This window comes from Marmota monax, unplaced genomic scaffold (assembly GCF_021218885.2).
Source record: "Marmota monax isolate L192 unplaced genomic scaffold, Marmota_monax_Labrador192_F-V1.1 WCK01_AAM20220418_F8-fsc00009, whole genome shotgun sequence".
In the NCBI taxonomy this organism is placed as follows: domain Eukaryota; kingdom Metazoa; phylum Chordata; class Mammalia; order Rodentia; family Sciuridae; genus Marmota; species Marmota monax.
The window spans coordinates 28,979,209-28,989,826 of record NW_026694710.1 but is presented as its reverse complement, the minus strand read 5'-3'; positions in this window follow the sequence as shown (position 1 = coordinate 28,989,826).

Sequence of the window (10,618 nt, the reverse complement as noted above, 5' to 3'; positions counted from 1 at the left end):
CGTGGTCCACTAGGTGCCCTGTTCACAGGAGTGTAAGACTCAGATAGAATATATAATATTGGATTTAAAATGCGGGGGGGTGGGTTAAAGAAAACTTTATAAAATTATTTATTCTACTTTAAGCCTTCTATCCTATTTCTCATCCCTCCTCCAGCTTCGGTGTCCAGCTTTACTTGCTGGCGTGTGGGATGAACTCAAGGTGTCTGGAGCTTCTGCTCTGCGTAGCGTCACACCTGTGTTTCGCAAGGTGACGTGCATTCACCTGCTTCTGTTCGATAGGCCCAGCGTGCCTCCAGGAGCCGCATGCAGACCATGGCAGCTCGGTTTTGCTGCAGGAGAAGGGAGGGCAGATGGGATCCCAAAACACACGCATGCAGCCGTCTGGCTATTCCTCTTGGTTGCTGTCACCAGGACGCTGCTCCTGAGGCTGTGGGAAATCTGCTAGTGGTGTTCAGCAGGGTGGCCCATGGCCCCCAGTTCATGTGGCCAGGCTGGGCCACACCCGAGGTGGCCCTGGAGTCTGATTTGGTTTCTAAATAGAACACGCAAGACGTCACTTGGCGGTCTGTAGTGTGCTGTGGGCAGCCTCCCCGACACACGTGAGCACGCGGCGTGTCTAGAGCATCAGGGGCATTGTCGGGTAGCTAGGTCACAATCATTTCCCCTCTTCCTCAGGAACCCACGCCAGCTCCCCATATCACATGACCTTAGCTCAAAACACAAGTGTGTCTCTGCCTTGATCTTGAAATACACCAAGGAAACAGATGGAGATAAGCAAGTTGGAAATGATCAATGTTAGGACTGCACCGTGGACTCACCATGCCCGTGCCCACCAGGCAGGGGTCAGCGTGGGAAGGACAGGCTGAGCGCCCAAGGTGCCTGGCTTCAGGGGAGCGTCACCTCAGTGGTTCAGCCCAGCTGCAGGTGGGACGCAGGGCTGGGACACAGCACTGGCTGGTGTCCCTGGCCTGGGCAGGTGATGGGGCAGACCTGGGCACTGAATGTGTGGCTTGCAGTTCATGTGCTCATCCTTTCGTTGGTGTGATTTGTACCTCGGTGGCGGCTTCTGTCTGAACTCTGGGGAATACTCCTGATGCTTGACTTCACGGCCGTGGAGCTTATACTCAGTGTTTGCCACTCCATATTATATGCTTGTAATAAAAGCAGAAGAAAACCTACCGCATCTCCTGGGCTGGAAGTTTATTACGTCAGGTGTTTGTGAGCATGAGACCCTTGACCTGCTGGAGAACAGCTGGCCCTGCCTGTGCCTGGGCTGGAACCGTCAGAGAAGACTGCGCCTGAGCTGAGGACGCAGACTTGCTGACCCCTCAGTGTGGCCGAGGGCCATCTGCCTGGCATTCACCTTATACCAGGCAGTCCAGATCACCTGGAGACGAGTGAGCCTGGTAGGCAGCATCATGGGCGGGTCCTGGGAACAATCCCTGGGTGCCTGTAAGTGCGGCAGGAGATGCTGCAGTGTGCAGCCCACTCAGGCCTGCCTTGCCTGCATTAGGGCACGTGCTTACCACACACGTGTGCACAAGCACACGGTCCTTCCAGGCTTGTGTCCTCATGCTCCATGTTGCCCTGGCATGGAGGTCATTTCAGTGGCCTAGCGAAGGGCATCGGGTTTGCAGAGGTTGTTGGCTTGGAGCAGCTCTGCCAACAGGGGTGCTGCTGGAAGGTGTGCTGGCCCCAGCAGGGGCATGACAGGCCCGTGTTCCACTGTATATTCGACGGTTTGCCCAGAAACACAGTGTTGAAAACCTGAGGAAACGAGCATTGGAAGGCCAGGAAGACTGCTGCTGGGCTACAGTCGGAGCCGGGGTGAGTGTGATCTTGGGAATCTCACTTGACCTCTGCTTTTCTTACCTTTGGCGGGTCGCCGGCCCCATTGTACGGGTGTGAAGATCTTGCAGAACCCTGTGCTGGTGTTGTTGTCCCAGGTGCTGGAGTGAACCGGAGCATGTGGGACGAGAGCCTCAGGACCTCCTGCTCATTGCCACCCAGGCTGGCAGAGGGCAGCATGTGCCAGGAAGGTCAGTGGTGCCAGCTCGGAGGGGCACCACTCTATGGACACAGTGGGGCCTGTGTCCATAGAGCAGTGACTGGGTAGTGACAGGGCATAATCAGGGCCTCTGCACGCTGGCCGCTACTCAAGCCCCACTCCAGCCAGATGTCCTGTGGGGGCAGAGGCCTCCTCTAAGATGCAGCTGCCCCTGGGTGCCTGTGCCCAGCTGCTTTTCCTAGAGGAGGTGAGACAGTGGCTCTCCTGGTGGAACACAGTGAGGCTGTCCTTTGTGCGGTTTGCTGTGCCCTGTGAGCAGTGTTGAGTCCTCTGGGCCGCACTGGCTGCACCCCGAGCCTGGCCTGTAGTGGCAAGGTCTGTGGCCAAGTTGCCGGCTCTTCAGCTTGTCTTTTTCTCCTCTTTCTCTTTGGTAGATCAATTATCTTTTTCATCTTGGTGAGGTCAAATTTATCCATATTTTCTTTTTTGGATTCTTTGACTATGCTTTTGGCGTCATATCTAATAAACTATTTGCCAAATGCCAAGTCCCAAAGATATTTTTCTGTTTTCTTCCAAGTGCTTTGTATTTTCATGTTTCACGTGTATGTAATGTATTCGGTTGATTGTGTGAAAAGTGACTTCAAGGTTGAGGTTGAGGTTCAGGTTCAGGTCTGGGTGCCACATGTACCATTACCACTGGCTAAACAGATTGCTTTGCACCACTGTAGCAAGTGGCCCTGTGTGGGGTCTTTCCCTCACTCTGCTCTGACCTCCGACTGTGTCCCTGTGCCAGACCACAATGCTTGGAACATGTCAACATGAGTGGTGGGCTGGGTCCAGTTCTGTTCTTCTTTTATTTATATCTATATCCCTATCCCTGTCCCTCTCTCCCCCTCTCCCTCCCTCACCTCCTTCCCTTCCTTCCCCCCTCCCTCTCCCTCCCTCCTCTCCCTCCCCTTCTCTCACCCCTTCCCAAACCCTCCCTCTTCCTCTCCCCCCATCTATAGCATGGGTATACGTGTGTATGTGTGTGGTGCTGCGTGGAGCCCAGAGCTTCCTGCATAGGAGGCAGTTTCTCTACCCCCGAGCCACACCCCGCCTGGTCTTCTTTGTAAAGAATTGTTCTAGTGCCCCTTTCTGTCTGCCCCTGCATATAAACTCTAGAGTTGTCTTGTCTACGTTACAGAAAGCCCTGCTGGGGTTTCTGGAACTGTGTCAGTTCATAGGTCACTCTGGGGAGATGCCCAGTCCTGGGCCGCAGCGTCTTTCCACACAGGGGCCACTTTGGTTTCTGTCAGCATTCTGAAGTTCCTGGCTCTATGATCCCCTGCACATCTGGTCTACTTATGCCTGATTCTCATTCTCCCTCCCCTCTTCAGGGAGCCTATTGGTTTTTAAATTTCAGTGTTCACACTCTTTATTGCTTATATATACTAATAACTGTGCTTTGTTTGTTTATTCGTTTTTGGTACTGGAGATTGAACCCAGGAGTGCTCTATGCAGTCCTTTTATTTTTTATTTTGAAACAGGGCTTCACAAAGTTGCTGAGGCTGGCCTCAAACTTGCAATCTTCCTGCCTCAGCCTCCCACATCACTGAGATCACAGGCATGTGCCACGGCACCAGCTCCAATAAGATGGTTCTGGTGTGTGGTCCTGTGAACGTGTGGAGCTCAGCGTCAGCTCTCAGAGAGGCTCTGCTGTCTCAGATCAGTCTGGCACTCTACTGAGGGAAGCCAGGGAGTGCCCAGCTCCTTTACCCACTTGCATGGTTTCCACTCCTTCTACCTTACTGCACTGACCAGGAGTGGAGGAAGGATGCCTTTGCCTTGTTCCCCACCTCGGGAGGACAGCGTTCGGCATTTCACCAACTGATCGTTGCCTTTGCACGTGTGTCCGAGTCCCTAGACCTGAAGCTGGATGCAGTGCTGGGCCCAAGGGGAGCCTCCATGGGGAGGCTCCATGCTCAGGAGGCTGAGGCAGGAGGATCCCTGGAGCCCAGCAGTTCCAGGCCAGACCAGGCAGCACAGCAAGACCCATCTCCAAAACAGAGCTACACACACTTAAATCTTGAGTATGAAAATTTTAAAAAGAAATTTAAAATAAAATGCACCACCAACCAGGGAGCAATTGGAATATGAAATTAAGTATACAATATCATTATCACTAAAAGAAATGAAGCTCACAGATATAACTCTGACAAAACAGACGCAGTGTGCACAAGGAATGCCACATGTTCTGACAGAAGGAACAGAGAAAGGCACCACCCAAGGGATGCACACTCACTGGGGTGAGGTCCTCCTGGCTGCAGTGGTCGACGACCAGCTACGCAGTGATGGGAGCAGCGGCGTTCAGTGGGAGGACACCATCCCACAGGAGCCAGGTCGTGAGAGACCACACCCCTGGGGGAGAACTGAAACCTTGAGCCCAAAAAGGAGGCAAGAGAGACTTGGGCCTGGGTGTGTGGTGGCTTCTCAAGTATATCACCATAGGAAGACACGGGAGCCCTGGGCTTGATTATGCAGTGGCTTTGTGGTAGGGCACCAAAGTATGTCCTCAAAGAAATAGCTGGTGAGATGGTCTTCCTCATGATTTAGAAACCTCTCTTTTCTAAGACACTGTAGTGGAATGAAAAATAATCCCCAAACAGGAGAAAGTATCTGCAAGTCACCTCCTAAAGAACTAGTGTCTAAATGCACAAAGAACACCATCTTAACAATAACAAACCACCCAGTTTTTAAAACGGGCAGAACTCCTGAACAGAGAGCTCTCCAGAAGAGATGCAGATGGCAAATAGGCATGCTAATAGGTGCTCAGAGTCACACATCATCGGGGATTGCCAGCTGGATGGATGTGGAGGCACAGCCACAGGCCTGCTGGAGGGGCTGGCTGAGAGGTACTGCCACGGTGGACACAGTCGTGCTGCCTTCTGTAGACCTGGGTGCACAGTGCTCTCCATGAGCATCCACAGCAGCTTCATTCAGAGCTGGGTGCAGCCACCACCTGTGATTCCAGCCACTTGGAGGCTGAGGCAGGAGGTGCAGGTTCTAGGCCACCTGGGCAACAGGAAAGTGTTCTGTCCCATCAGCTGTACGGAAATGCCAGTGGAACCATTAGAGATCCTACCTCAAAAAACAAAAGGCGGGGATGCAGCCCTGCAGTAGAGCACCTACACTATGTTGCAAGGGGAGGGGAAGGGGAGAGGTGGACCCGGAACAGCTGAGACATCCTTCAGTGGTAATGTGGTCCATCCGAGCCAGGAACACGAGGCAGTGAGGAAAGAAATGGGACTGGGCTGCGGCACTGGAGAGCCCTTGCCAAACACACGCCAGACCTGGTTTGTCCCAGCGCTGGAAGAGGGAGGGAGGGAGGGAAGAAAAGAATTGAGCTGCCAAGCCACACAGCCCAGGTGACCTGATGCACACCACTGGGTGAAAGATGGTGAACCCTGAGAGCACCTGTAGGACCTTCTGGTGAGGGGCAGGGAGGGAGACCATCCAGTGGAGCCCCCCTGGGGTGCCGCCATGGTGCAGGAGCTCCACTGCACAGCTTTCCCCTGCACTGCCCCAGTGAGTCCGGGGGTGGACTGGACTTCTGCTCCCAGCAGCATCCGTTGGCACCTGGCTGTCCTGATTCAGTGTTAGGACTAGAGCTGGACCGAGGGGCACACGGAGCTCTGTGCTTCCTCTCGACTTTTCATAACCCTAAAGCTGCTCACAAAATTAAGTCCAGTAACTTTCCAAAAGGACAACAACCCATTTTAAAGTAGACAAAAGATTTGAGTCCACATTTCTCAAAAGGAAGATACATGGCGGCTAGCAGCGCAGGAAAGTGTTCTGTCCCTCAGCTGTGCGGAAATGCCAATGGAACCAGTATTGAAAGCCAGACTCCTCGCAGAGCTGACCCCTGACCCAGTGGTCACACACTTATCACACTGGCAAACAGACTACAGTTGCTCTCAGGCAGCCTGCTCCTGGCTTTTGCCAAGGGAGGTAGAAGCCAACACTTTGGAGACCAGGCAGCAGCCTGTGCTCTTCTGTTCACACACTGTGACTCTACCTGACCGGGATTGCTGTGACTCACTCATGCCAGTGGGAAGCAGCACCCTGGGTCCTTTTTGTCACCCCCCCACCATAGTCCCCTTCCTCTGTGCTCCCTTCTGTCTCACTGGGACCCTCTTTCCTTCTCTCTCTAGTTCTCCATATGAGAGAAAGCATCTGACTGTGAGTCTGCCTTAGCTCACTTAGCACGATTGTCTCTAGTTCCATCCATCTTCCTGAAAAGGACATAATTTCGTTCTTCCTTGTAGCTGAATAAAACTCCTTGTGTATTTATACCACATGTTCTGTATCCATTCATCAGCTAATGGACACCTAGGCTGGTTCCATAGTTTGGCTACCGTGAATCGTGCTGCTGTAAACATGGGTGTGAATGTGTCACTGCAGTAAGATGAAAAGGGTCTATCTGGGTCATGGTGGTTCCATGCCAAGTCTTCTGAGGAACCTCCACACTGATTTCCTCAGTGGTTGTACTAACTTACAGTCCCACCAACAGTGTAAAAGTGTTTCTTTTCCCCCACATCTTCTCCAGCATTTATTATTGTTTGTATTTTTGGTGGCTGCCATTCTGACTGCAGTGAGATGAAACCTCAGGGTAGTTTTGATTTTGTTTCCCTGATTGCTAATGATGTTGAACATTTTTTTCATGTATTTGTTGGCCATTTGTATTTCTTCTTTTGAGAAGGGTCTGTTAGTCCTTTGCCCAGCTATTGATGGGACTGTTTGGGGCTGTGAGTGTTTGAGGCCTTCCTGTGTTCTGGATACTGATGCCCTTCAGGGCCAGTCCTAGAGGATGGCTGGCGGAGGCCTCCCGTGCTCAAGGTCAGATGTGACCCTGAGGTCGAGTGCAGTTCTGAGCCCAGGAAGATGCCAGCTGAGCTCTTGCTCAGGGCTCTGGCCTGAAGTCATCTGCCAAGTGCTGTCTGCTGTAGTAGGTTCCCAGCCCTTGCTCCTGATAGCCCTGATGGTTTGAGGAGCGTTGGTCAGGCACTTTGGAGGATGGCCCTCATCTGAGGTTGGCCTGATGTTCTGGTGACTAGGCTAGGATGGTGGGCATTGAGAGGGAGTCAGCAGGAGTCGTGTGGCCATCAGCTCAGCACCTCAAAGTTTTATGCTGCCAATGTAGTGTGCCACTGGTGACTTCAGTGTGGCTCCTGTGTCACCCTTTCCCCTTTACATGCTGCACTCCTTGATGGAGGTCCCCTGTGCAGCCTGCACTCTTGGATGAGCAGTGCACCCCTCCTGAGGGCCCTGTCCCCACAGGTTGCGGGGAGTCCCCTACGGGGTGAATCTGTCCTCACCCACTGGTATCTGCAGTGTCCTGGGCCTGAGCATTCTCCTCTCTACCTGGGTTGTGATCCTGCTCAGCCCTGACCCCTAGTATGCTTGGCCATCTCTCTTGGCCATTTGACACCCATCACTGTTTGCTTTCTAGAGTCTCCTGCTTAATCCATGCCCAGGATTCAGTGGTGAACTCAGATTACTCAGCTATATTTCTGCTCTTGCTGTTGCAGCTGTAGCCACACAGGGTACCTGTCTACCACTCTGTGAGGGGTCCAGCCAAGCACCATCTCTGTTCCAGGCTGCTATCCTGGGTTGGCGTGGGTGGGTCATTGAGGGGGTGCATCTGTGACACATCCCACGCATGAAGCACTGCAGGGCAGGCCCTGTGCACAGCCACGCAGAAGGCACCATTGTGCATGCTCACTGCAGAGCAAGAGATGCTACCCACCTCCGTCCCCTCCTGGCCTCCTGCCTGAGTCAGCAGACCCTGCCCTCAGTACTTCTCCAGGCCCTAGTCCAGCCTCCCTTTGTTCTCTGTGCAGCACAAATCTCAGTGCAGTTACTAAAGAGCAAAAAAAAAAAAAAATAGTCTTTTTTTGTTTTGTAAGAAAACTGAATTTAAAATCTGATGACTATTATCTGTGGGGCAAATCCCAGGCACCAATGATCCTGGGTCCAGGTGCAGGGAAGCACACCACACACAAACAGTGCTGGGACAGTTCACACTCTGGCCCATCTCGTGGGCCATGGTCTTCCCTGAGCTTCAGCACCCTACTGGCCAGTTGACCGCAGAGTAAAGAAGCACTGCTGACCAGGATTTAACCAAGGAACACTCTCTTTTTAAATTCTGAGATGGGCTCTCACTAAGTTGCAGAGGCTGGCCCAGAACTTGTGATCCTACGTTAGCTTGTGATCCTACTGTTGCTGGATGACGGGCTTTTTGTTGTGGTGGTTTTCCTTCAGGTACTGGGGACTGAACTCAAGGCCTCACACAACAAGGCTGGGGACAAACTCAGTGGTGGAGTGCTCGCCCAGCATGCACAAGGCCTTGGGTTCAATCCCCAGTACTGCAAAAAGAAAAAATGGAGAAGGAAAGCTGACTTGCTCTTTCTCCCTCAGCCCAGCCCTGGGCCAGCAGGGGGAGGGCCATCAGTTGATGGGCTGAGAGAAACCCCAGGCGTCCCAGCCAGCCCCTCCCAGTGAATTGGTGCCTTGCTGGGGTTGGGTTGTGAAGCCTGTGGGTATTTTCATCCAACTCAGCCCTGTGGCCACCCTGGGGCACAGTGGTCTCCAGGACTGTGAAAAATGGGTAAGTCAGAATGGCCTTTCCACTAGCAGGGCAGGAAGGCTCTTCCAGGTGCTGTCCATGGGGCAGAGGGTCTATGCTGAAGGAGGCCTTTCAACCTGGCAAGGAGAGGCATGAACCTTTTACTGCACCCTCCCCCCGACTGGGGACTTGGAAGGACAGAGGTTGTCCCCCTCTTCCTGTGTCCAGGACCAGGCCAGTTGAGTGCGGGGCAGTGGGGAACAGTGTGGAGACACCGAGGGGCTTGGTGGGACGGGGCCCCAGGTCATGGCCATGCAGGTGAGGGTCTCTGAATAACCTTCCACCTTAAGGTGGGTTCAGAGCCACCAGCCTGTGCTGCCCCTTTTGGCCCTTTGTCTTGAGTGCCAGGGCATACCTTGGCTGAGGGGCCCTCCTCCTGGCCAGCTCAGGCTGAGGCCAAGCTAGTTCCCGCCCTGTTCTTCCCCGGGACAGAGCTTGGGGCAGGGTGGGAGTTCAGGAGCTGAGAAGAGCAGGAAGGTGGGTGGGATAGACTCTGGTCGTGCCCTCCTCGGACATGGACTCGGTGCCCAGGGAGGGACCCCGTTGGCATCGTCACCCACGGGCGTAGCAGCAGGATCAGCGGGAGGTTGGACACCAGCCTGAAGACCCGGAGCGCCCTCGGAACAGGAGGAGGAGGGCCTTGGAGGAGAGGAGGAGCCAAAACGGGACGACGTCTCTGATTGGCCAGAATTTTACACGTGGCCGTCTCAGCCAATTGAGGAAACCCACTGGGGTACGCGGTCCTTGGCCCAGGCTGCTCCCTGGCCCCGCCCTCTCCGCCGCGGCCCTCGGAACTTCCGCACCCCGCGCGGATCACGGCGGTGGCGGGTTTGAATGGCGCGGCGTCAGTCCCGACGCGGGAAGGGGGTCCTCCTCTGAGGCTCCTTCCTCGTCGGCCCGGCCCCCTCCCTCCCGGCTTCACCCTCACACACCCTGGCCCACCCTTTCAGGAACCGGTGACCACAGGAGCCGGGCTGTTTGGGAATTGTGTGGACAGGTGGCTTAGACCCAGGGTTCCCCGGCCCCGCTGGCTTCGTGGTGTACAGAGGGATTAGTCTAGCAGCGGATTAACAGAGCTAGACAAAATGGTTAATTGCTGCACCTTTTAGAATTTCTCCGGAACCCTTGATGGTTGGTTCAGTGGCTGTAACTGGAAACGACTGAGTGAAGGAGGTCACAGCACTGGTACCAGCAGTGCAGCCCACTGGGAGGCTGGCCCCCTGCAGAGCCTGGAGGGTAGCGGTCGTCTCTGCTGCAAATGCAGTTCCAATGTTGAAGATAACAGCTAAACTCTCCAGAAGGAAAAGACTCCTAAGGACAGAGTGGGCCTCCAGGCCTGGCAACGCATGGGGCAAGCTTCCCTGCAACACCTGTCTCACTGCTCTGCCAACCCGTCCCCAGGCATCTGACCCTCCGTCTGGAGCCCACGGGGGCTTCCTAGCTCCCTCCCTTTTAGGCCTCTGCACATCTCTCCTCGGAGGGTCCGCCAGACCACTCATGAAATAGCAGCTTTGGTTGGGCATGGTGGTGCATGCCTGTATTCTCAGGTAATCTGGAGGCTGAGGCAGAGGACTGAACATTCCAGACCAGCCTCAGCATAGGTTAACAAAATTCTGTCTCAAAATAAAAACAAAAAAAAAAAAATGTAAAGGGTTGGGGTGTGTAGCTCAGTAGTAGAGTACTTGCCTAGCATGTGTGAGGTCCTGAGTTCTATCCCCAGTACCACAAAAATAAGTAAATAAATGGAAGCTGTTGCCTTCACTCTGCCCTCTTATCAATTTTCAATTTTCCTCCAAAATAGAAATCGCCACTTTGAGCACAGTACATATTTATCATGCCTCATGTCTCTCATCACTACAAAAACCCGTCTGGAGGGATGAGGCCTTAGTTATCCCCAGGCCTAGAGCACAGCTCAGCTATGTTAGGGACCCCAGTGTACTTCC